At 43.2% G+C, this 27,762-nt stretch overlaps 2 non-coding genes across 2 annotated transcripts; both read left to right on the top strand.

Moving 5' to 3' along the window:
• Window positions 1-3,149: 3,149 nt before the first annotated feature.
• On the top strand, window positions 3,150-3,221 carry TRNAC-GCA (transfer RNA cysteine (anticodon GCA)). Its single transcript has one exon. It is a non-coding gene; the product is annotated as a tRNA-Cys (tRNA).
• Window positions 3,222-5,800: 2,579 nt separating this feature from the next.
• TRNAC-GCA (transfer RNA cysteine (anticodon GCA)) lies at window positions 5,801-5,872 on the top strand. Its single transcript has one exon. It is a non-coding gene; the product is annotated as a tRNA-Cys (tRNA).
• Window positions 5,873-27,762: the final 21,890 nt, after the last annotated feature.

The following is a 27,762-nucleotide window of genomic DNA, read 5'->3' on the forward strand; positions in this document are numbered from 1 at the left end:
AAACTCATCAAGTTGTATACATTATACATGATACCTTTTTTTATGTTAATCATACTCGATAAAGTGGTTTAGGAAAAGATAAGTGGTTTAGGAAAAGAAAGAAAAAAATAGTTGTCAAGGGCTGGGGGAAGAAAGGAATTAATGTTTCAGTTTTGCAAAATAAGGAATTTTTAGAGATCTATTGCCCAACAATGTGAACATACTTAACACTAATGAACTATACCCTTAAGAATGATTAGAATGGTAAATTTAATGTTATGTGTTAAAAAAAAAAACTGTGCCCCAATATTACAAAGAAATTGAGTAATGAAACAAGCCACATCAAAAAAAAAAAAAAAAAAAACAACCCACACCTACTGTAGAAATGGCAGGCAACATAAGCACTTACATCTCTTGATGGGAAGCTACTCCACAACTTCCAGCTTAGTGAACAGATTTTGCCTGATTCATGGACTAAGACAAATTCTTCCTCATTGTAAAAGTGGTAACAGTTCTCTCACTGAGTTGTTTTAAGGACTAAGTGAATTAATATTTGTAAAGTTCTTAGAACCAGGCATGGCAAATTATAAGTGCAATATGTGTTTAATACAATTTTAACACATTTCAATAGCTTTGTATTTATTTTGATGTGTAGTAGAAGGAAGTACAATTGGCATGATTTCAAGGATATTTTTGCATAGGATGAGGCGAAATAAAAAAAAAACGGTAGGTTGATTTTAAGAAAATAGTAAGTAGACCTTGTGATAGGGGAAAGTGAATGATTCAGTTTGGGAAATACTGTAGATGAGAAAAAAAATAAGATAATATGTAGGGTAACCAATGAAAGCCGGTTTCCTGGGTGAGTTCATGGAACACGAGACCCTCAGTGCTGAAACCAGGAGAATCCACAGCAAAACAGGATATTTAGTCTACTTACATGTAATGTGGAATTGGATAACATTTCTGGACATTAGAGACCATTTGAAACCCCATTTTCCTTTCCAACTAATGAACTCTTTTTTTTTTTTTAAGTTTTATTTATTTATTTGACAGAGAGAGCTCACAAGTAGGCCGAGAAGCAGGCAGAGAGGTAGGCAGAGAGAGGGGAAGCAGGCTCCCCACTGAGCAGAAAGCCCGATGCAGGGCTCAATCTCAGGACCCCAGGACCATGACCCGAGCCGAAGGCAGAGGCCCCTAACCCACTGAGCCACCCAGGTGCCCCTCAACTAATGAACTCTTGAGCTGGGCTAGACATGGCAATTGGTTTACAAGTAGATGCTCATAAAATTTCGACAGAGCCACTGGCATTTGGATCATAGGAGGACAGTGAAGTTGGTTGGTACATATGAGAGACAGTTTTGTTTGACAGCTCAATAAAGGAATCAATAAGATAGAAGCAGCTCAATCAGTCAGCACCAAGTGAGCAGTTTCTTTTCTTCTCTTCTTTATCTAAATCATGTGATTACCCCCTGCTGCTTTCTCACAAAATCCTGTGCTTTCCCCACAGGAGCAGGACCCTTTTCTGACTACTCGATCTGGAATCTGTGAGTCCCTAATTACAACTCTGATACTCCAAATAAAGGCCTTTGTTCTTTTCCAGTTTTCCCTCTTTTTTTCAGTTGACAGTAAATTTGATATTTATCCCACAGTCACACATTATATCTGGCTTGGGGTTCTCCAAGGAGCTGGTAGTAGGTGGAACCTTGGTTCTGATTTTGCTTTGGTATGTCTGTGACTTTGTTTGTTTATTTATTTATTTGAAGATTCATCCATTTATTTAAGAAAGAGAGAGAGAGTGAGCCAGGGTAGGACAGAGGGGAAGAGAGAGAGAATCTCCAGCAGACTCTTGCTGAGCTCAGAGCCCAATGCAGGGCTTGATTCCAGGACTCTAAGATCATCATGACCTGAGCTGAAATCAAGAGGCGGACACTTAACCAAATGAACCACTCAGATATGTCTGTGACTTTAAACAAACAAGAGTCCTTAGTTTTCCTCCATCTGTGTCTTGGTCTGCAAAAGAAGTGGTTGGGATAAATGATTTCCAAACCCTTTTCAGTGTTGGTTCTTAGATATGAAGCACACATTACATCTATTGCTGCTAAAATCTCAGCTCCACTGATATTCTAGGTGAGAAAAGAACAATGAGCAAATCGTGCATTGTGATTCCTTTCTGGGCTCTCAAATCCAACCTGGGGCAGAGGAGAAAAAGAATAGAATGGAGTTTCTCCCCTTTCCTGAACTCCCAACCAATCACAGCCCTTACACAAAGTAGCCCAAACTTAAGATCCTTTGAAAAGACCCGAAAAAAGTATGTGGTCTGAGAAGTCAGCAGAAAAGAGACTTTTCAATAGGTTTAAACATGCAAGATTTCCATAAGATGGACTTGAACAGTTTATTAGGATGAGAGATGTCTTCATATAAAGCCACAAAATATACGTGACTTTAATTGAGGTTGTTTTTGGAAGTTGAAAAGGAAACTTTGGTGGTAGGTAGGACCAGGATAAATAATTTACTTAGTTGATTAAAGGCTCTTGTTTGGAGCCTTTTTTCTCTTCATCAAATGACCTTTTGGAGTTGACAATATTCCAAGTTCCAGGCAAGTTATGTTACATAAGAATGTAACTCACTGACCATCTGTTTTTGTAAGATTAAAATCATCTTACAGTCATGGCTTGGAAAAGCTAAATCACACCCATTATATTATTTATGCATATTTTTTCCCAGAATCAATTTAATGTAACAAATATCTATTGAGGGCCCGTTATGAGCTTAGTTCTGTGAAGTCATGAAGAGGAATGAGAATTTCAGTTGCTAGGAGCCCCAGCTCTAAAGGAAGTGTGACAAGAATCCAGTCATCGGCATTATATTGATGTTGCCATTTGTGGAAACCCTGATGATTTTTACCTGGCACTGAGATTCGCTTTATGTGAGATAGGGTGGGCAGAGAGCCTCTGGGTATTGGGAAGTCTAAGAAGAGTTTCTGGGCTCCAAGGGCTTCATTCTCGAGACTCCTGTCTTTTTTCATAATAAACTTCTTCTAACGCTTGTAATGCCCAGACGCCTTCCAGGCAGCATTCGCTCTAATTATAGCTCCCCTGAGTCATTCATTGGAGGTTTCAGAACCAGCGAGTTGAGAGAGAAATAGACTATAAAAACAAGCTTATATCACTGGGGGTATAGCTCAGGGGTAGAGCATTTGACTGCAGATCAAGAGGTCCCTGGTTCAAATCCAGGTGCCCCCTGTACATTTGATTTTTGCTTCAGGAGAATATGAATTAACTTTGGCTCTATTATTTTCCATAACTCATGGCAGAATGATAACTAATATCCTTTGTGTATATGCCAGGCACCAGTCTGAATTCTTCACATCAGTTCTGTCCTCTATTTCTCTCCAAAATTTTATAAGATACATACCCTACCATCAGTTTCTTCATTTTACATGAGGAGACAGAAAGACTTGGAGACTCTTGGTAATTGGCTAATGGTTGAAAATATACAAAGAGAAGGTCTAGGATTTGGACTCAGAACACACATTCTCAGTGACTTCATGATGTTACTCATACCATCCTAGTATTAAAAGTTTTGTGACAAAATTCCACTTGGCAATTCTCCCAAGGTGCCAGAACTGTCCATCTAGTTTTAGAAACTTTGGGCTGCAGGGTCAACCCAGTGATTTAGTGACTGTGCCCACACTGTAGCAGCGCCCTAGGAAAGTAAGTCTTCATTCACAAAACACTGCTGGGGTGAGCATGAATGGACCCGAAGTATAGGGAGCTGCACTCTTTCCCTGCTCTAAAGCTCTGGGGATCTCTATTACCTTTCTTCCTCTCAATCCTTTCCTTCAGCCCCACACTCCCACTGCGGGTGCCTTTACTCAGAACCCAGGTGAGGGCCAGAGGTCAGACTATTGTCAGAGTCCAACCCCTGCCCACAGCCCAGGCCACACTGCATCTCTAGAAGAGCCTGAATAGCACAGAGCACCAACTGTGAGCCAGGACTGTGCAAAGCGGGAACCCAAAGGTGACTAAGGCACGGCCCCTGGCGTCAGTGCACTGTCTACCAGGAAGCACGCCCGCAAATACGCAATCAGAGGGACAGGACATGCAGGGAGCTGTGCCAACGTGGGGCACGCAGAGGAGGCAACCATGCCTTCCATCCAGAGGAGGGGAGGTTAAGGGAGGCTTCCTTGAATTGCTAATGGCAAATCCCAGTTTCAAAACTGAATGATATTTTTTCATAGGACTGAAATGGAGCGGAGGAAGGGCCGTGTGGAGGGGCGGCTGAGTTGCAGGCAGACTAGGCTGCCTGGGCCAAGGCAGGTGGGGGCAGCTGGAGCTCACAGCAAGATACGGGAGTGTCAGCAGATGAAGTTGAAGAGGCAGATAGGATTCACGTGAAAAGAAACCTGCCCCTGGTGCCAAGTGACTCGAGTTTCTAGGGAAGGCATTTAAAGGGCTGTGACCTAGATAGACTCCATTTTAAACAGGCTGCTGTGGGAGCCGCAGGAGGGTGGCTGTGAGCGGTGGAGGCTGGAAGGCCATTTAGGGGGTGGTGGCATTGCCAGTGTAGGGGTGGGGATGGACCTAAGTGACGTCAGCGCTAAAATCAGCAATACCCAGAGATTAGCTGGAGCTGGAGAAGAGAAGGTGAGAGAAGCCCACGGCTGTCAGTGTTTTGACCAAATGACTGAGTACACGGTGGTGTCAGCAACCAAGATGGGGAGGAGGCTGATGGTATGGTTAGGGAGGCAGGCCTGGCCCTGAGCCCCGAGCCTGCACCAGAACCCCGGGCTTGGTACCTCCTATCTGTGTGACCACTCTGTGCTTCTGTTTCCCTACCTGCAAAATCCATATGTGCATATTAATACCTGTTTTATGGCATTTCTGTAATGATCTCCTGGGAAGTTATGGGCAGAACCTTTAGTACTATGTCTGGCAGGTGTCTGGTAAATATGAGCTGTTATTATGACAACAAAGCAAAATTAGGAAGAGGTGCAGGTTTGGGCTGGAAGGTGGCAAGTTTGTTTTGGGGCACACCGGATATGAAATCTGAGGTTCTTGTAGGGCCTCAGAGGGGAGTGGCTGGGAAGGAGTATCTGGGTTCTCCGAGGGCTGGTGAGCTGAGGCTCCGGCTCTGTTCCCTCCCCGGCTTTATGGAGGCGACAGGCCTCCTCTGGGAGGATTTGTTGCAATGGCAGAGATTCCCTTGACCTTTCGTCTCAGTCTCAAAGATACACAAGATTAAAAATCCTCAGACTGGAATTGAAGGGAATGGGCATTGGAGGTATTAAAGATGAATTTTGGACTTGGGAATACCTCGTTGTTGTCGTTGTTTGACTGTAAACTGTGACAGATTACCCTGAGTTGCCCTTTGAAAATGTGATAAAAACATACACAATATCCAATACGTGCACATACACACATCTGCCTACAATTTCAGAGTTATACCGGAACCTCTGAAGTTTCTGGATACCCAGTTAAGGTTCCCTCCCTGTCCAATCAATACTCGTTAGTGACTCATGATATTTAAAACATTCATTGACATGGGTGTGGGGGAAAAACACTAATTAATAGATGTGCCCAGAGATTTCTGGGCAGTTGGTATTGTATTTTAAAAACCGGGAAATTATACTGAGGATTACACGGAGTTTTAGGTGCTGGGAAGAGAACGAGTATACATGTTCTGGGAGCTGGTGTGTGGCTGGAAGGGAATTGAAGATGAATTTAAACCCAAGAAGAATCTCAGCTGTAAAAGGTATTTATGAAGGATGATGTAACTCATAAGAGGGAAATAAGTGTTTATGTGAAGCTCATTGCCATCAGGGGGTATAGCTCAGTGGTAGAGCATTTGACTGCAGATCAAGAGGTCCCTGGTTCAAATCCAGGTGCCCCCTCTGTGATCTTTTGCTCTTCTTGGCAGCCTCTTTAAACTAGGTCTAGGGTGAGGCAAGCACCCTAGGTGCCTAGGACTCAAAATTTAAGGCTGTGCTCACTCTCATTCAAGTAGAACCCTCCCAGTAGAGCTGTGTGCATGTAAATTCACCCCTCTTCCAACATATACACACATAAACAGTCATCCACCCAGAGACATATATACACACACCCCACACACCAGATGGCCCCCGACCACATACACACACCCAGACCCACGCAACATCACACAGACTCACCAACACACACACACACACACACACACACACACACACACACACACACACACACAGACTTTCTCACGGATACCTTGGTTTTTCCTTTCTGTATATTCGATCTTATTATTAACCAGACCCTTTCTATCTTCCTTTCTCCAAACTTTTAATCATTTAATAGTTTGGATTTACAGAAGAGCAATAAAGCTAGTATACAGAGGTCTGGTATACCCTTCTCTCAGCTTCCCCTAATGCTAACACCTTGCATAACCACAGCATATTCATCAAAACTATGAAATAGGGGCGCTTGGGTGGCTCAGTGGGTTGAGCCTTTGGCTCAGGTCATGATCTCAGGGTCCTGGGATCGAGCCCTGCATCGGGCTCTCTGCTCAGCAGGGAGCCTGCTTCCTCCTCTCTCTCTACCTGCCTCTCTGCCGACTTGTGATCTCTCTCTGTCAAATAAATAAATAAAATCTTAAAAAAAAAAAAACTATGAAATAAACATTGGTGCAACATTATTAACCAAACCTTAGATGACATTCAGATGTCACCAATTCTTCCACTAATACCTTTTTAGATATTAGTTTAGATACTGAATTTAGATATCCAATATCTAAATTTAGATTCAATTTAGATTGAATCCTGTTCCAGGATTCAATCCAAGATACCATATTACCTTGAGTTATAATGGCTCCTTAGTTTCCTTCAATCTCTGACACATACTCAGTCTTTTCTTATGTTGTTTTTTGTTTGTTGTTTGTTTGTTTTTATAATCTTAACATTTTTGAAAAATCCTGGCCGGATATTTTGCAGAATGGCCCTCACTTCTGCTTTGTCTGGTGTTTTCTCATGATTAGACTGAGGTGATAGATTATGGGGAAAATTATCAAAAAGTCATGTGCCCTTGTTGTCCTGTCTTATTAGGGGTAGAAGTAAAGCACTGCAAAAATTTAGGAGTCTGCTACATTGTAAAATTTTAAAAGTACGATGTCGGAGGTTTGTCAGGATATGCGTTCTAAAGTGAGGTACCCCACGGAATGACACATGTCACTTGGTGGGTCTCTCTGTACTTTGGCGTCAGTGTATTTGGACATGTTTCTCTGGTAGATCCACTGGATAACAACGACCCATAAGACTGTCAGGTTTTCTTTGTGGATCCTGGAACAAGAAAAGGTCTACACTCAGTGCGGGCTGTGGGGAAAGCTGTTCCTCCATGTGGCTGTTAGGACTTAGTATCCCGAGCGTAAGTGGCAGCTTCAGCTTGGTTAATTCTCCTTTCTTTTGTTTCAACAGAGCAATGAATTCACCTGCACACTGTAAGCGCTTACATGTCTATGTATTAGTCAGGCTGACCTTGGCAACAGTGTGGTGATAACCCTGAAACCTCAAGAGCTTAACACAGCCAAGATTTATAGCTTAACCGTGCAAGACCTGAAGTGGGTCTGGTGGTCCTTTACCCTCTTGTAGGTAGGTCATCGAGCAAAACGTGGCGTCCGTGGGCATCGCTCCAGGGGTAGCGAGAGTCGGAGCCACGCCTCAGCTCACAGCTCATTGGACAGAAATAGTCACATGGCCCTCACTTCTTTGCAAGGGAGGCTGGAAATGATCAGAAAGTGTTTGGATACTTACTGGGTACTGATTTTTCACTGCCGTAACTGATCCTACCTACTCCAGTGTGCGCACCTAGCTGGTAACAATTCTCTTTGATTTTTCTTGTTATCACCAATGACTGGTAGGTACCTTGCCCATTGTCAGGGCTCAGAAAGTATTTGGTCAATAATACCTATTGGCTAATGAAGCAAGATATATAAACAAGGTATATTCTTAAATTATTTGAAATAATTTTTATCATAAATTTTATCATAAGATAAAGAATTATTTTATCATAAGACAAGAATTATAACTCTCACACTGAAAAAAATGACTTATTACTGCTTTCTAAACAGTCTCTTAAAAGATTTAAACTTTTGTTGAAGAAGACAACTTGGGCTGTGCCTATCAAGTAAAACAGAATACTGATTTTTTTTGCTGCTTTGTTTTTCTTTAAAAAATAAGCAGTTGCGGGCTGCCTGGGTGGCTCAGTTGGTTAAGCGGCTGCCTTCAGCTCAGGTCATGATCCCAGAGTCCTGGGATCCAGTCCCACATCCGGCTCCTTGCTCGGCAGGAAGCCTGCTTCGCCTTCTGCCTCTGCCTGCCACTCTGCCTGTGCTCGCTCTCCCTCTCTTTCTCTGACTAATAAATAAATAAAATCTTAAAAAAAAAATAAGCAGTTGCTACTCTGTCTCCCTTTCTAAAATTATCCACATGACCCTTACCCATTATAAAGTCAAAATACCTTTCTTATACAAAACTTGCAGCATGTATTAAAGAACGTAGGATGGAATAAAATTTGGTTGGATCTTTACCACCATCTTTTGGTAACTATTGTCTTAAATGTGATGGTGTTTGTACACGTGAACGCATGTTTTATGCATGTACACATAAACATAACAAAAATGTATCAGGCATATCTCAGGCAACATCTCAGATCCTTTTGTCCTTCCCTGTTTCTGAGGTCTTTGGCCAGCTTTTCTTCCCTGACTGCCACCGCATTAGCTGGGGATGTATGGACTCTACCCACGTCCCCCAGGTCCACTCTGCAGTCCCTCTCCTGCCTCTGCTGGGTGTCTCTCACCTCCTACTCTTGGCTTCCTTCTTGCTTTTGAGTTATGAAGAGTAAAGAGACCCACTTGATGTCCTCACATGCAGAATATGGGGGTGTTCAGGAGTTAATGCGTCATGGGGAAAACCTTTCACCAGCAAGATACAGAAGCTGAGGGCTAAGTCTCCTCTTCCCTTCCTCGGGACAGACTGTCCTGCAATGCAGTAGTTTGTACACCCTCTGAAGAGATAGCTTTATGAGATGGAGTAATCACGTGCACTTGTTAACAAGAGACAGCGAGCTTGGAAATGTCTCCTTGCACTGACTTAGCCTTTCTCTGCCTTACTCCCTTTTACCTCACTCCTCCCTGGGATCACACTTGGTGAAAACCTAGTAACACCTATGCTTTTGCCTTGAGCTCTAGACTCTGGGGTACCTAGGAGCTGCAGACAGTCAGGATACTCTTGCCAATTCTCCTTCGGACTTTACCACCATGGGATAGAAATGAATTGCATCCAAACACTCATTAAACAAGGTATCATCCCTGCCTGGTTCCAATTGCCAGGATCTGCATCTCTTCCCTCAACTTTTTTCATTTTCATTTTTTTTCCCTCCTGTTTTGGCAGCCAGAGCCCCTTCTACAACTGTCTGTGGCAAGCTGGATGTGCCAGAGAATTCATGGCCCCTAGGAGCAGCCTTCAAATAACAAGTGACAGAGGTTGCTGTTTAAACAACTCAGATTCCTTACCCCCAGCCCGTGCACTAACTCAGCCAAGATGCCATCCAACCTGGCTCCAGAGTTCCCAATGGCATTGGGGGGAGGGGGGCTGCCCACGGTGTTAACTTGCATGACAGAGTGTCCTTTGTTGGCTGCTTCCTTTTCCTGTCTCATTTCCCCTCTCCTCCATCATTGTATCCTGTGGTCACCTCCAGAAGACGCTCCTTGAATTTGGGTTCTGGACTCAGAGTCTGCTGCTATGGGAACCCAAGCCAAGACATCAGCCTAAGACATAATTTAAAAGATTGTTGTAAACTGATCTTTTTCATTTATTAACATATCCCATACCTGAGGTTCAATATTCTAAAATTGATATAAAATAGAAGAGTTTAAATGCTGCCTGATATTTGTCATATGGGTTGTAGAAAGAATGTGTTGGACGTTTCAGTTTCCAACTTTCCTATCCAGCTGTAAGAAACCCAGCACCAAACAGAGCTGAATAGGCTTTGTCTCTGGGGGTCAGAATTGCAAATAAATAAGCTACAGATCAGTCATTTGTGCACATGATGGGAAAGAAATAGCCAACACAGAGATTTCCCCTGACTTCTATTTGATGTTTTTTGAAGGTTGCCCTGTCGCAGGGGTTCTTAGAGAAATATCAAAAGCATCTCGATTATGTTCTGCTTTAAAAGGAAATGAATTGCATCCAAGCTTTCATTAAACAAGGTATCATCTCATCTCATTTCTCTTTGAAAAATAATGACTGCAAAAGCTCATTATGTGGTACTTTGCTGCCTGATGGATTTTGTTTTACTGTGGGGGCAAAATGGGCTTCCTGCTTCCCAAGGGACAGACCTCTCTCACTGTTAGACAGTTAGGATGATGGCTAAAGTTTTATTCCAACCCACTGAATGATTCGGGGCCAGTTAACCGAACTCTGTCAGTTCTGGGTTCTCATTTGTACATTGGAGGTAATAAGAGTGCTCCCCTTACTGAGTTTGATGTCAGAATTGTATACTGTCAATGAATCTGTAGTGGCTGCTCAGTAAATGATAGCAGTTACTTCACAGTCATTGGATTTTTTTTTTTTTTTTTTTTTTTTTTGATGGTGAAAGGAGTGGCATAGAACAGAGGATGAGGCTTAAGAAATTATCCAGGGGACATAGCGGTGGGACAGGCAGATATCTAGATTCAGGGAACACGAATGCCTGTCTGCTCAAAGGCATCTCCTCTGTATGTTCTTCCTGCTGTGCCAGAGTTGGACTCAAAGCCCTGCATAATTCCAGCCCATCTGCCTGGCATAGCCCTTTTCAAAAGACACCAGGAGTGTCTGGAATGCCTAAGGAACTCGGTAGAAATGCAGATTGTCAGGTTCCTCTTTGGACATTAGAATCAGGATCTCTGGAGGTGGGGCCCGGTAATTTACGTTTTTAAAAAATTTTTATTTTTTAAAAAATACTTTCTTTGTCAGAAAGAGCACAAGCTGGGGGAGCAGCAGGCACAGGGAGAAGCAGGCTCCCCACTGAGCAAGGAGACTGATGTGGGCTCGAACCCAGCACCCCCTGAGATCATGACCTGACCATGATCAAAGGCAGACACCTAGCCAACTGAGCCACCCAGGCACCCTGGTAAATTTATGTTTTAGAAAGCTTCTCTTGTGCATCCAGGTTTGAAAATCCCCAGTCTACTTTGAGCTTCTAACCTGTCTTGTCCAGATTAGACCTGGCCATGGTCTCCTCCTCCCATGGCCAGTTGAGGGGGTGCTGCCTGATTCAGGTTCCTCCTCTTCAAGTCTTCACCCTGAAATATTACTGCTTGCTCTGTCTCAATTATACACGCCTTTCCAGCTCTGATTTTCATCTCTCATCGTTTGGATTATACTAAGACCTTAGATCTGCCATCGGGTGTGATTTCCACCCCTCCCTTTGTCCCTGTGTCAGGCAGCTCCAGACCACTTACCGTGGTGCAGTTTAGCCCTTGGACCTCAGTCACCCTGGGTTGTAATGAGGGAGCTGATATTTCTAACAGGTTTTGGCCCCTATAGGAGAATTGACCCTTTACTAGTCCAACTTTCAGGCTCAGTGCTGCCCCAGGCTCCAAGAGACAGTCAGGCATGCTTTTTAAGATTGAGTCCCTGAGGCACCTGGGTGGCTCAGTAGGTTAAAGCCTCTGCCTTCAGCTCAGGTCATGGTCCCAGTGTCCTGGGATCGAGCCCCACATCGGGCTCTGTGCTCTGCAGGGAGCCTGCTTCCCCCTCTCTATCTGTCTGCCTCTCTGCCTACTTGTGATCTCTGTCTGTCAAATAAATAAATAAAATCTTTAAAAAAAAAAAAAAAGATTGAGTCCCTGAAGTTATAAACCATCATTTGTCACATTTTATTTGTTAGAAACAAATCACTAAGAGTAGTTCATATTCAAGGGGAGGGGAGTTAGGCTTTACTTTCTGAAGGGAGGTGAAGGCATGTTTTATAGCCACAGAGTCAGTCTTTGGGGAAAGCTTCTTTCCACATACCACTCAATTCTTCTTTTCTTCATCTTCTTCCTCCCCTCCTCCTCCTCCTCCTGTGTCTTCTTCTTCTTCTTTTTTTTCTTTTTTCTTTTTTTTAGAGAGAGAGCAAGCATGCAAGCACAGGGGAGGGGGTAAGAAGAGCAGAGAAAGAGAGAAATGGAAAGAGAGAGAGAGAATCTTAAGCAGACTCCATGCCCAGCATGGATCCCAACTCAGGGGTCAATCTCACAACCCTGAGATCATGACCTGAGCCAAAATCAAGAGGATGCTGAACCAACTGAACTACCCCGGTGCCCTCATACCAACCAGTTTTTAAGATGAGCTGCTCTGCTGGCGCATTCTGGCAGATTCTAGATGCTCACCTTTATCTTTGACCAGGGGTCCTAAACCAGCCACTTGACAGAGAGCCCTTTTTGTCTATTTCCAATACTCAATCCAGGTTGATATTGATATCCAAGGGATCTAATCTCTTTATAATGATGAGGTTCAGTTGTTTATTGAGCACTTACTGTGTGAATTGGTAACTGGTACATTGGTTATGCCCTAATTGCCTGTGCCTTACTTGGTAAGTCACATGTCCTAACAAAACCAACCAAAGCCTTTGTCACTAAGAGATTAAACTGAGTCTGTAAGTTCCGACTTTTTGTGTGTGAACCAGAACTGCCATATGAATCTATGCAGTTAGACCAGAATGTGAAGCTGTTCAGCTGAGTGGGTGAGAAGTGGCTGAAATCTGGCCCACACTCCACCAGCTGAGTTAATTAGGACTCTATGTGCCTAGAGGAAAGGGAGACTTTTTCCAGGGTGCGCAGGTGTGCCATTGGTCTGCTCAGCATGAAGCCCTCAGGGCTAATTTTCACATCTGTGTGTGAGCTGGCAGTGGCCCTGGTTGGATGTCTTCTTCTTGTACACAACAGAAACCAACTCAAACTGGTTTTAGCAAAACAGGAATTTAAATGAAAAAAAAAAAAAAAAATCTAGCTTTCGTAGTTGGCTTCAAACATGGCTGGATCCAAGTACCCAAGACATGTAACCAGGAATCTGTTTCTCTCCTTTTTTTGGATCTGCCTTTCTTCATGTTAACATTATTCTCAGAAAGATTCTCTAAGTGGTGGCAAGTTGACCTGGTTTACTTCCTCTCTTAGCCACCCCAGGACAAGAGGAAGTTTTCTAGTATTTCCAGTCCTGTGGTTAAGTCTTATGGGCCTCTTTGAACCATCCATGTGGCAATGGCATGAAATTCTCTGATTTGACTGTCTCTAGAAGTGGGGAGTTGGTTCCACCCACATTCAAACCACACTAAGGTTGAGAGTAGATGGTTGTCTATTTAAAAAAAAAATGATGATTTTTCCAGAAAGAAAAAGTAGAAATTGATCTTGGATGGATTAAAAACAATACATAGCTATTACATCTATTCACTGGGTTCACAGTTGCCTGTGGATTTTCTCTCATTCCATTCTGTTTTCCATCTAGCTCTTGCTCAGGACTCCCTGTGGTATACACTGCAGCCTGGGTTTGAAGAATACTCATGGTCTATTTTGGATGTATCAGTCCTCAATGTCACTGACTTTTCCTTTCTTGTTCTCATGCTGTCTCACTTCCGAGTCTTTTTCTGAGGAGCAGGAGCTGATGTCCATGAGCACAGACTCTTCTGAAGGGATCCCAAAGAGCCTTCTTCTCATTCATAGGAGGCAGGTGGACCTACCTGAGAAAGGTCTAGGAGAGGATGGTCTAAGAATTGCTAGTTGGTTGTGCTGCCTGTCAGAATCCAGAGATTTGATCACAAGACAGGAAACAGTCACTTGAGGAATTTGTCCTATTTGGGGCCATATGTTTCAGGGTGGCCCATTCTTGGCTAGTGTTCTAGGCTAGTTGCATTTCTTGGTCTACAGAAATTGGTTAGGAAATGGAATCACAACCCAAGGACAGCTAATGCTTCTCAAAGGGAATATTTCTGGTTCTTTTAGGAAAGGGGTCCTTTTCTGTTTGTTTACTTCTTGCAGGCCTTGAACGTGGAAGTATGCAAAAGCTTGAGATTTTTTTGCCTGCTTGAAACCTTAAGGATTTATCAGCTCTGAGGAGCTGCTAGTATAGACAAAGTGAAAGCTAAGAAATGGATAGAGAAAGACCAAGACCTGATAAGGTAGTTTTAGACCCTGGAGAAGACATGCCTGACTTGCTAGACCACTCCTGGGCATTTCAGTCTTGAGATCCAGAAAATTCACTGTCTGTCTTGTTTTCTATCACCCACAAACAAAAGATTCCTCAGCAATGCCTCCTGACACCATGCTGCTCCAGTGATTACAGAGGTCCACTAGGGCCTACATGTTCCTCTTCAGACCCAAAGCCTGGCTTCTTACATCTCCAAGCTTATCTCCAGAATCCCAGTTAGCCTCTCCTCACCCTTCTGAGCCTGTTTCTCTCTTTGTAAATGTACAATAATAAGTCATGCCACCCACCACCTACGGAGGTTGAGGACTAATTAGAACACTTGTGAAATTGTTTGTTTTTACAAAATGTCAGCAAAAGAGATCTATGTATTATCTCTTACTCTTGATTCTCCTGCCCTTAAAAAAAAAAAAAAAACTTCTGCGAAATACAATTTGTCTTTTCTTTTAAACTATGACCAATTATCTAGATTCATTTCTTTTTTCTTTTTCTTTATTTATTTCACAGAGCATGAGACAGCTAGAGAGGGAACATGAGGAGGAGGAGGTGAGGGAGAAGCAGACTCCCCAATGAGCAGGGAGCCTGATGTAGGGCTTGATCCCAGGGCCCTGGGATCATGACCTGAGCCAAAGGCAGACACTTAATGACTGAGTCACCCAGGCACTCCCTTGATTCTCTTCTTAAAGTGTAAACAGCTTGAGGAAAAATATTTTTTTCTGTGGTAGGGGGTGGGGTTAGGGGCCAAATTGGCTTTCTCTTTTCTGTTCTCTCACTTTTCTCCCTGGATTTTCCTAAATTCTTGACTTTGGGGTTTCCAGTCCTGGAAAGAAATGCAATTATTCAGACAATGCCAACACCGTTGAGATGTTGACTTTGTTTTGAATCTGGGTTTATCTGCAATTGGTATCATTTGGAGAAAATGTTCCCTCGATTTGTGGGAGTAAAGCAGCTTTACTATGGAGGAAATTAACCATCCGATAAGGACACCAGGAAAGAAAAGAATGCATCAAAGTGTATTGGAAAGGAAGGGAGAATAGAGAGAAGAAGAGCGATAAAGAGAGGAAGGCAATGTGAATTGAGATAGAAAACGTACTTGAATGAAACTTAGATGATAGTGTCAAATTTGGTTAGATAATAGAATACGGTAGGGTTGTCAGAGTTAACAAATAGAAATACAAGACACCAAGCTGAATTTGGATTTTACATAAATAATAAATAATTTTTTAGTATAAATATGTCCCATTTAAAGACGGTCAGGCCATCTTTAAATGTAAGAATATGGGGATTTTCTTTTCAAAGGTCAATGGGTTTCCTTGCTAACATTCCGGAACCTATGAGTGAGACTGACTCCAGCTCCTATCTTGAGCTCAAAACCATGGAGTAGTTGTCCTGTAAGTTCCTGAAACTTCTAGCCTCTTCCCTGTTTCAGCAGATGCCTTTAGCGGGCTGAAATGTTCCCATAATCTTTCTATCTGAGCACTGTGAATGTATTCTCTTTGTTAAAAAAATATGTTTTATTGTGGGAAATTTTCAAATACACACAAAAGAACAGAGAATTTCAGTGAACTTCCATTATTCTATTTGAAGAGTTGTCAACATTTTGCCGACCTTGGCCTGCTTCCCGCCACCCCCTTTTATTTTGTAGTAGTATTTTAAAGAAATTCCTAAACTTCATATCGCCCTCTGATATAATGTTTCTTTTTAAATTTTATGTTCCCTCTCCTGTCCTCAAGTATATATCTGATCTGCTTAATATTGCCAAGATTCTACTTTTTACCTTTGTTTCCTTTCGTATAAAATAGTTAATATAAAATAATGTCTCTCTTCCTTCATGAGATGATCTTGCTTCACTTTCCTCCTCAGGGTATCACTATAGTTCAAGACTTTGCCTCACTCTTGTGGCCTGTTCAGGCCTCAGGGATATGGTCTCCATTGTGCTGAGGGCTCCATGGACCACGGTGGGTGGGAGAAGGGGTGGGAATTGTCATTTTTTTACTTCCTCTCACACTTCCTTCCTGTTACAAGTACTCATCTTTTCTCTCTTTATTCCTAGCTTTATGCGTCATGCAAGTCTATACTTTTTAGAGTAACTGTGGGATCCTCTGATTGAACCTTTAAATATTCCCAGGAGTAGGTTTGAAGACACTTTGAGCAGCATGACGGACGGAGGACTGGGGCTCTCACAATTTGGGGCACACAGGGTCCCCTGAGGGCTTGTTAAAACTCAGACCCGGGGGTGCCTGGGTGGCTCAGTGGGTTAAAGCCTCTGCCTTCGGCTTGGGTCATGATCCCAGGGTCCTGGGATTGAGCCCTGCATCAGGCTTTCTGCTCAGTGGGGAGCCTGCTTCCTCTTCTCTCTCTCTCTGCCTGCTTCTCTGCCTGCTTGTGATCTCTATCTGTCAAATAAATAAATAAAATCTTAAAAAAACAAAACAAAACACAGACCCGGAGCCCAGCCCTAGAGGTTCTGTTCCCATAGGACTGGAGTGGAGTCTGGCGGTCTGGGGAGCACAACTTTAGAACTTGGGGATAGTAACAATTTTCTGCTTATGCAACCCTGAAGAAGAAACCTTGTTCTGGGACTGTGGGCAGGTTACTTAACCTCTCAGATTTAGTCTCCTCATCTGTGATCAACAGATGGTCATTACTTCTTCCTTTCCAGTGATGACGCGCTGCTTCTAAGAATGTCAACGGAGAAGAAGAGGCAAAACTGAAAAGGAACAAAGACCTTTATTTGGGGCCTCAAAACTATAATTTGGGGCACGCAGGTTCCGGAGTAACCAGAAATGTGTCCTGCTCATGTGAGGAAATCAAGGGGTTTTTATGAAAAGGGGGAAGGTGTAATTCCACAATTTAGATAAAGAGGAGAAGAGGAAACAAAACAAAACAAAACAAAAACAACCCCTGCTAATCTGGTGCTGACCGGTTGAGAAGCTCCTGATTACTATCCTATTGATTATTTTATTGGTGCTATCAAATCAAACTGTCCCTGTTATGCACTAGTTACCTCCTGCCCACGTATGATCCAAATGAGCCAGTCACTCTGTTGAAATTCTATGAGCAACTGCTTGTAAACCACTTACTACTTTCGGCCCAGTTCAGGAGTTTTGGTTAGAAAGGAGAACAGAGCTTTCGATGGAGTCTCTCATGTCCAGAAATGTTAGCCATTTCCACAAAAGCAGCAGCTCACCCTTCCTGGGTAATGCTTTGTCAGTGGCATATATAGTGTGGAGTTTTGGGTCAACAAAAGTGCTGTTGAACTCAGGGGCGTGTACTCTGGCTCCTGAAGAGAGGGAAGGATGAGGAGAGAGCTAGAGGTCATTCATTCACTCAGTGTGTATTGAGCACCTACTGTGTGCCAGGCACTGTTCCAGCTGCTGGAGATACAGTTAGACAGGATCACCATCTTTAGGGAATTTGCATTTTAGTAGGATAAGAAAGAAGGGAACATTCCTGGTGGGGCCCTGAGGAACTAGGAAAAATACAGTGAGGAGCCAGCTAAATAATAACTTGTATTATTCCCTCACAGTTCTGGAGGCTGGAAGTCCAAAGCTAGCTTCGCTGGGCTAACGGCATGGTGCTGGCGGGACTGCACTCTCTCTGGAGGCTTTTGGGGGAGAATCTGTCTCTTACATATTTTGGCTTCTAGAGCTGCATTCCTGGGTTCATGGTATCTTCCTCCATCTTCAAATCTCTCTTCCATCCCCTCACCTCACCCTTTATTGCCCCAGAAGGGCAAGACAGTCTGGGGCAGTGAAGAATGTAGAGGCAGGGTGGAAGGTGACCCAGAAAGGATGGGAACAATGTCTGGGAACTGTGCTGACAGTGGCTGCCGGGGCTCCACAAAGCCATGTGGTCATGCAGCAGTGATAAGCAATGTGGATTGGAAGGTCTCCACGGACCAGTGCTTTACAGTTCTCACAATTACCCTTTCAGGGAGGTGCTGTTACACGTGACAAAACTAAGGCTCATCAGCTTGCCAGATTCACTTGGTGAAGTGGTAGCACCAGGAGGCCATGGAAGGCAACCTGTCCCCAGAGCGTAGCCCCACAGAAAGCCTTCCTACTCAGTATGTAGACTAGCAGCACTGGAATCCCTCAGGAACTCAATCTCTCAATCTCCGCAAAAACACAGACTCTCAGGCTTTGCCCTCAACTTGCTGAGTCAGATTCTGCATTTTCACAGGAGCCCCCATGATTCAAATGCAGGAATCTCTTAGAGAATCCCTGCCACCAAGCCTTCCTTGGGAAATGCCCTGAGAGGATCTTTCCAGCAGCTGAGGAAGCCACCTTGCTCTTTGTGTTTGCTTTAATAATATTAGGAAGCCCAGTTATCCTAGGATGTCTTCATCTGTGTAAGTAAATAAAAACAATGACAACAACAACAACAACAACAACAACAACCCTCTTGAGTTCATGTCTCCAGACCCAAGGAAGTCCATCACAATGCCCTCTAAATAGCACTTGCTTGTCTCCTGGACGAGAAATGTTTGCTGACTCAGTTATTCATCATCTCTGTGTGCTGCAGGGTCCAGGGTGATAAATTATGGAAGAGAGTTATTAAATTACAACAGTCTCTCTTACATCAGATGCTGGTGTTAGGCATATTTTGGGCACTGCAATCATCACAGAGCAAGTAGAGAATCGTGATTACTGTGCTTATAAAAGATGCCTATTCACAGAAGTTTGCTTTTACCCTAGGTCCTTGTTAGGCTGGTATTCTATTTCTAAGCCTTAGAGTGTGTGGTTTTGGCTGAATCAAGGAATAGAATAAATAGAAATAGAATCGGGCTAGTAGACCAATGCTTCTCATGGGTCATTTGCATTAGAATTGCTTGGTGCTGGTTAAATGTATAGATCTTTGGGCCCCACCTGGAAAATGAAGAGTGAAGAGCAAGGTCCAGAAATTTTAATTTTTAACTGGCTTACCTGCAGATTCTTACACAAATGAATCTTTGACAATTACCGTTGTAGACATCAGATTTAACTCTGTTATTGGAGTGGATGATGAATCAGAAAAAGAGAGCAGTTATAATGACTTGCCTAAAATTTCAGTGCCCCACATAGAGTAACATTTCCAGCTTTCTTTGATGTTACATATATAAAGAAAAGTCTAATATAGATCATTGGCTTTTTCAGAGAGCCTTTTGGATCTATCAGCATCTCTCTCTCACTTTTTTTTTTTTTTTTTGATCTATGAGCATCTAATAAAGGCAGTGCTAGCTGATTGTGTGGCTACATGTGAGATAGGCAAGTAAATGCAAAAGAAACAGTAGGGCAATGCAAAAATTCTCTCATGTGATAGTAAGTGACCATTTGTCGTCAGGCATGCCAAATCCAGAAGATTTTACTAGAATTTGAAGAGTTAAGGCAACCGGCGGTGTTCCCAGAACGAGCTGACATAATGCCACAAATTGCCAGGAGGGAGCAGCAGAGAGCTGCCGAATGGCCCATAGACGCTCGATGAACCAAGGTTATCAATTAGGAGGATGTTAGAACAGCAGCCAAAAGCTGGCTATCCCAGTATTGTCTGCTCCAGACACGTCTAACCTGGACAGTCTGAAGCTTAACCCTAAAAGAAGAGATCTGGGTCTAAAGCAGAGGCTTTTCTTAGTGAAAAAAGGCAATGCCTAGACTAGTGAGTGGAAGAGAAGAGCCGGAGTCAGAATGGCAAACTGAGTGAGTCAGGAGCAAGGGTAAGTGGTGGGTGTGCCACAGTGGGGTGGTGGACGCATCAGGAAGCTAAGGGGCTATCAGGGAGCACCAGCTTCTTCTGAGTCATTTACCCCGATTTATAGCCTTTTAGGGGCACTTTCCTGATGAGATCAGGCAACAGTGTGGTTCCTGATGGAGAACATTTCATAACTAGATTATTAAGAAACCTGGAACTTAATCCTTTATTTGACAAGCCCTTTCATAGTGCATCTTCAAATTCTTTTTTGGAAAATGCCCTAGTATTAAAAAAAAAAAAAACTTGAGGAAAACAAGACAGTGCGTGATTAAATACTGCAATTAAGGTACAATCAATACTTGCTCAAGAAGCTTCAGCGAAGGGGGAGATCAATGAAGGTTTGAGTGGCCAAGGAAGGTTTTTTTTTTTAAGGAAGTGAAATATGATCTAGCCTTAGCCAGCAAGAATGATTTAGAAAGGTGAAGGAGGACACTCAATGAATCAAGGAAGAAGGATTTCCGTCTGTTTGCAGGCCTGTGAGGAGACCACCTGCGTGTATCAAGGGGGCCTGGAGTGTTTGTGGGCTGGGGCATAACGACACTTGTTCGACCTTTGTTTGATGGTTTCTGACCCATTTTGAAGGAAGAGGGCCCAGCTTCTTACGCAATAGGAGTGCATCATTCACTCAGAGGAAATACACATCGATGCCAATTGCCCCTGATGCAGAGAGCTCACAGCGAGCGAATCTGCAGGTGGGGAGAGGCTGTCTGATTCCTTCCACTTAGGGCACCATAATCTTGACTCTTGCCAGTAGGCAGCATCTGCTCAGTGCATGTCTGGATGTATAAAAGATGATACCCAAATATTCTGAAGATGATAAAAAGTTTTATTGAAATTCCTGAAATCAGGTTAACCAGGTTAACTATGCACTTACACAGAGATCCATCTCATGAGACACCCGTCTTCACCCACGAATGGGCTGGTGATCAGTCCTTGCAGCTGTGGCCCAGAGAGTAATTACGAAGTATCTGGACAGACTTTGTATATCCCATCTCTCCTGGGATGTTAGCTTCGTGCTTTTTATTACTAATCACCCCTAGGTCCTTTTGTCTTTGCGTATACACTAGTTAAAAACACTATCTCCTCTTTAAAGAGGAGATTTAAGGAGGAGATAACACTATCTTCTGTTTAATCTTTATAGAGTGTCTCATGTTCCCCCATACATTCTGGAAAGTGTTAGCCTGTATTTGGTTCTTGACACAGCAGCTCTTGTTTCTCTGATATAGTGTCTCTGAATGTTATTTATTTCTGTATTTATTTATTTATGTATTCATTCATTAATTTGTGCATTTATTTTTGAGACTGAGTAACTTGAAAGAAAAAACACTTCCCATCAGTAACAGTGGCTCCTGGTGGCAGTGATTTTTATGGGAACGGAAAAGGGGCTGAGGGTGAAGTAGGACATATTCCCCATCGCCAGGGGAAATATCACAGAGATCCCAAGAAATCCCCTCTAAGCCCTGCAGTGCTTTTAGCTAAGAGGCATTGCTATATCTTCAGGATCGTGTGTGTGTGTGTGTGTGCGTGTGTGTGTGTGTGTGTATGCATGTGCACGCAGGAATCAGTGTTCTCTATCTGCTGTTGGTTTGCAAAGGTGTTCCTTTTGGTGAATCCCTTTGCTAGGGATTCACCAAAAGTGAATTCACAATCATTTTCAGTTTGGGATCCAAGAGAGGGCATGTTCCTCATGGGAAGTAGCAAAAGCCCTTCTTGGAGAACACCTCTGCGTTTCTTCCTGGCAGGTCAGTTTGGAGGGAGCTCCTGGCTAGTCCTATTTAACCATTTAATGCCAACTATTGGGACATGCATTCTTTTAAGAAAGCATTTCCCTTGAGGACATTCATCAGGGCATCAGGGCACCCACAAACAATTATTTGAGGAAGAGAAAAGAGCTAAAGTTAGGGTCAGTGTTTCGAGGATCCATGTAGGAAGGATAAGTTAGATGAGAGGAAATTAACCATTGGAGGTATTTCCTACATCTAAATGGCTGAGAGTTGTAGGAAGTAATTGACAATTCTGAAAACACAGTTGTGTGCTGCGTTAGTAAGTCCAGGCCATATTCCACTAGATGAGGGCTGCTTATGTCTGCAGACGAGACTATGTTTTACATCAGAGAATAGGTAGTTTATTTCCTCATTAACTATCTGATCCACACTGCTGGATCCTAATATTTAGTCCAATGGGATAATCTTAGTCCAACTCAGGAATTTAAATGATCTAAGTTTATGCTTATTTTCTTTGCATAGACACTCTCTTTGTGTCCACACCCATTGGGCCTCTTTAAAGTGATGGAGGGTCCATTAGGTATTGGGGTGTATATGACCTTGGCTGGTGGGGGTGGGTGGGGATGGAATTCTTGGACTGCACCATTTTCTGGAACTGCTTCCATCTCTGTGGCAGAGGCGCTGAGCTGGGCTGCTTCCCGGCTTGGAGAACTCCAAGGTCAACTAGCTCCTTCAGAGGGGTGTGCAGCTGATATCCCCTGCTGAACCCCAGTGATTTGGCCTCTTTCATCAAGCTGGGTTTCCCTATTACCTTAGCTCTGCCCTGGTTCTTACTGTGCTGTGGGTACCCTGAAGGTTGGCGGGGACTTCCTGTTGTGATTGCTTCTGTGAAACTCCCCAGGCTTTCAGGGGTTTTGGGGTTTTGGGTACCAACTACGGGACCAGAAGGCAGCTTTGGAGAGTTAACCGAGACCTTTCCTTAGGAATGCTCACACCTGTGTATTTTCATTCCAGTGCCGGAAACCACGAGCCAGAAAGAAGTCCTTTTCCTTTTTGTAAATTCCCTCAACCCCTTCCTAATATGTCTCTGTTCTCTTGAGACTTAAGTCCAAATAAGGGAGACTGAGGTACATCTTACCTTCCTCTGCTTCCTTTCTTCCTCCCGCCATCCCTCAGGTTGAAAGGGAAAAACTCTGGGCTTCCCATTTGCTCTTCATCTCATCTTCTTTCTACCCTAGGGCAGCAGGCGTCCTAGTGAGTCATCAAATGTCCATGGAGTGACCTCCCTCCAGTGCAGCCCCACCCTACATGTGGCCCATGGACCGGCAGCATCAGCATCGCCTGGGAGCTTATTAAAAATGCAGAATCTCAGGTCCTGTGTGGACCCTGTGGACCAGAAGCTGCATTTTTAACCAATCCCTTGGTGACTTATGTGCACATTCAGGTTTGAGAAGCACAGTTGTAGAAGAAACTGTATGATCTTGCTCATTTAAGCTTAGCCCTGAGCAAGTTAATGGGAATTAAATAGGCTTAGGAAATTCTTTTTCTCTTGAAAAACCTTACTCTTATAAACCATTAAGTTGCAGAATGTTAACGGTTTTTCTTTTTGCACTCTTGCTTTAGTAAATCATTAACCTTCTAAGGGGAAATAGATATTTCTGAGAGACTGTGGGATGTTCCATATGAGAAAATACAGAAAAAAAAAGCAACTAAATCTTATTAAAATATCATCCCTTAAAGAGTTTGGAAAAAAGAGAAGAAAATAATGAGAGATGAAGTAAGTAAAACAGTTCAGAGGGTGACAATATAATATGTTATACTTAAATCCTTTTGTAAAGACTTGGGTACTAGACAATTTAAAAACAGAAAGCAAATTTAACTGACTTGTGTCACTATATCTATGCTTCCTAAAAGCGTGTTTTGCCAAAATGCCCGAAAAAGTGGGTTTCAGGGGTATCTGGATGGCTTAGCTAGGTGTCCAACTTTTGATCTCAGCTCAGGTCTTGATCTCACCATTGTGAGTTTGAGCCCAGCGTTGGGCTCTATGCTGGGTGTGGAGCCTACTTTAAAAAAAAAAAAAAGTGGGTTTCATAATCAGTTTGCAAAATGCTATAAACTATATCTCACTCTTGGAGACTTATAATAAACATTATTATTATAAAGGTGCTACAAAGTCCTGACAGGAAATCCCTCTAACCTCATCTAACAGAGTTTTCTACAACTCACTTGTCTGTGGAACACTGTTTTTCATGTAATATCCATAGAATACCCCAAAACCTGTGTCCTCTAGAACATCCTTTAGAATATTCTAATCTGGGGTACCTGGGTGGCTCAGTTGGTTGGGTATCTGCCTTTGGCTCAGGTCATGGTCCCAGGGTCATGCATCAGCCCTGCATGGACTCCCTGCTCAGTGGGGAGACTGCTTCTTCCTCTCCCTCTGCCCCTCCCCCCCTCACTCATGCTCTCTTAAAAAATCTTAAAAAAAGAAAGAATATTCTTTAAAAAAAAAAAAAGAATATTCTTTAAAAAAAAGATTTTATTTGTTCATTTATCAGAGAGAGAGAGAGAGAACATAAGTAGGAGGAAGCAGCAGAGGAAGAGGGAGAAGCAGGCTCCCCGCTGAGCAGGGAGCATGATTCGGGGCTCAATCCCAGAAACGGTCCTGGGATCATGAGTTGAAGGCAGGTGCTTAACTGACTGAGCCCCCCAGGCATCCCAAGAAAGAATATTCCAATCTAAAATAACCCCCTTATATTAAGTATGCAATGATTTCCAAGTCTAAATTGTGGTGTTCCCAAGTGCAACCTGGTAGCTCATAAGTGGTCTAGACTGACCCAGATTCTCTTCACTCACCGTCAAGGTCAAGGATCCACAGGGCTCCCTCCAGGTGGTGCCTCTTCCTCCCTTGTACTCTGGACCTGGCTGCTGCTGAAATGTCTTTTTACATCTAGACCTTGTTTTTTGCGTCCATAATCAGCCAGTTCGGTTGACACCCCGAACTGTTGACTTGCCTCTCAATTCACTTTCACTTCAGATGCCACTTCTTAGATCTTGAAATTGAGCACTGAACAGAGAGATGATAGAGAAGATGACCTCTCCCTCTCACAACCCCAGCTCAGCTCCCAGGCCAGGTTCCCGAGACTCTTGCTGCTGGAGAGGAGAGCCGCACAATGACTGAAGTAAACCAACTCTGATGAGTCAGCGTGGACCCCTTGACGACAGCTGCAAGAGCCAAGGCATGGCTTTGCAAACCCCCAAAGAGGACACATCATCTGTATGGGTTTCGGTGTTTTTTCTTGGCATAGTCTAGGAAAATTGCTCATATGCTGTGTGAGGCTAGTCTTGCAATTTCAGATTCTTTCTGGTAACATTGCATAGACGAAGTACATGCATGTTTAGAGAGGATGAGGTCTCGGAGATTCTCTCGTCTTTTTCTCTCTGGTAGAAAGAATCTGGTGTGCACTGTGTTTGAAAACCAAGTCTCATGCTACAGTTACACGTATAATCCACTGTGTGTAGGTTAGCATGAAGGATAATTCCATAGAACTGATTTTGCTAGATATGAGTCAGAAGAGAGTCCTGTGGTTGAAAAATGTGGGGAACTGCTGGGATGAGAGTTGGAATATTGATGGAGTCAGAGAGGGTTGGAAGGAGTGTCAGAAAGCTAATGGATGGTCAGAAGTTAGTCGAATCACACACCACTGCTCAAGACATGCTCAAGACATTGGTCTCACAGGATAGACTTCCCTGCCCCTTGACTAGGGTTTGGGTATTGTCTTGCTTTGGCCAGTAGGATATTAGCAGACCTGACATGAGCAGAGGCTTGAAATATGCTTGTGCAAGAGCTTCTTCAGGGTGGCCGCTGCTCCTCGGTCTGAGCCTCAGAATGACTACTCCAGAGGCTGACCTGAGCCTGAAAGCGAAACTCAGCCAATTCTCAGCCTGAAGCAGAGGTGCTCAACTGAGGCCAGCCTAGATCAGCCAAGTTATTATCAACCTGCAGACTTGTAAGTGTCAGAATCATCCCATGTTGTAAGCCACAAAGTTTTGGAGTTGTTTGTTATGCAACACTATTGTGGCAATAGCTGCCTAATACACCAGGTTAAACAAAGTTAGACAGGTTTCTGCATTGCATTGTTTCTTAGAGACTTTAGTCTGTGTGTATGGCACATCTTTAAGATGACCGTAGAGTTAGTGGCAACTCTCATTAGACCTTTATTTTTCAGAATAATTTATGATATCAAGGCAGGTAGAGATAAAACTAGAGTTGGTTTTTAGGAGGAGGGTAATTAACCCTCCCTTTTCCCCCTAGCCTCTAATGCAACACATACACACAGAAGTTCACCCCAATAAGAAAGATAGTTGATATGATGGGCTACAGCTCCATGGTTAAGGGGTCATTGCATTAGGAGGACTAGTTTTGGATATGAAGAGGGGAAAGGCAAAATTTTTGAGATTGCTCTGTTTATTATCTTTACGCACATAGCTGTTAGTCTATCTATAGTAAATATTCATTCTCTGGGAAATGGCTACAAAAGACAGCATGAAATAAAGAAAATGCATACTGTCTGAGCTAAGGGAGCTACCCACCTGTGAGGAATTAAGAAAGGAACTAGGAAGGGTGACAGTAAGGTAATCCAGCTAATTACCACAGCTGCTGGTTCACTGGGGGTATGTTTCCTTCCTAAGTTTTCCTTGTGCATCCTGACTGCACCGGCTGACTGGAGCTGCACCCTCATGGCAGGAGCCTCCTACATTGAGCAAGCCTTGGGTGGGGGTTGGGAGGCTCTGAACCACTCTGCTAGAGGTCAGTCTTCAGGAGAAACATGCCATGTTCCTCCTGGATAGGAATGTAATTTCCTTGCCTGCTCTTGCCACTGGAGTGATAAAACCCAAAGCTAAAGCAAGGACACCAAGGAGGCCATTTAATTCTACCCTTTGGGATAGATAGATCTGTTTGTCAAGAGCCACAAGGTAAATATTTTCGACTTCGCCGGCCATGCAATCTCCATCGCAACCACTCATCTCTGTGGTTATAGTATGAAGGCAGCCACAGATAGTCTATCAATGAAGGAACATGGTTGGATTCCAAGAAAGCTTACTTACAAAGACAGGTGGCAAGATGAATTTGACCTGTGGCCATGGTTTGCTGATCTCTGCTTTGAGAAATGATTTCTTATTTATTTATTTTAAAAATTAACCTATAATGTATTATTTGTTTCAGGGGTACAGGTCTGTGATTCATCAGTCTTACACAATTCACAGCATTTACCGTAGCACATACCCTCTGCAATGTCCATCACCCAGCCATCCATCCCTTCCACCCCTATCCCCTCCAGCAACCCTCAGTTTGTTTCCTGAGATTAAGAGTTTCTTATGGTTTGTCTCCCTCTCTGGTTTCATCTTGTTTCATTTTCCCCTCCCTTCCTCTATGATCCTCTGTTTTGTTTCTCAAATTCCTCATATCAGTGAGGTCATATGATAATTGTCTTTCTCTGATTGACTTATTTTGCTTAGCATAATACCCTCTAGTTCCATCCATGTCATTGCAAATGGCAAGATTTTGGATTTTTTTTGATGGCTGCATAATTTTCCATTGTGTGATGGCTGCATAATTTTTGATGGCTGCATAATTTTCCATTTCCATATATATATACATATATATATATATATATATATGTATATATATATACACATACCACATCTTCTTTATCCATTCATCTGTCCATGGACATCTAGGCTCTTTCCATAGTTTGGCTATTGTGGACATTGCTGCTATAGACATTGGGGTCTACATGCCCCTTCAGATCACTACATTTGTATTTTTGGGGTAAATACCCAGTAGTGCAATTGCTGGGTCTTAGGGTAGTTCTATTTTCAACCTTCTGAGGAATCTCCATCTGTTTTCAAGAGCGGCTGCACCAGTTTGCATTCCCACAAACAGTGTAGGAGCATTCCGCTTTGAGAAAGGATTTCTTTTCTTCTTCTTCTTCTTTTAAAAGATTTTATTTATTTATTTGACAGAGAGAGAGATCATAAATAGTCAGAGCAGCAGACAGAGAGAGGGGGAAACAGGCTCCCTGCTGAGCAGAGAGCCCGATGCAGGGCTCAGTCCCAGGACCCTGAGATCATGACCCGAGCTGTAGG

Source organism: Lutra lutra, chromosome 1, assembly GCF_902655055.1.
Source record: "Lutra lutra chromosome 1, mLutLut1.2, whole genome shotgun sequence".
Lineage (NCBI taxonomy): Eukaryota > Metazoa > Chordata > Mammalia > Carnivora > Mustelidae > Lutra > Lutra lutra.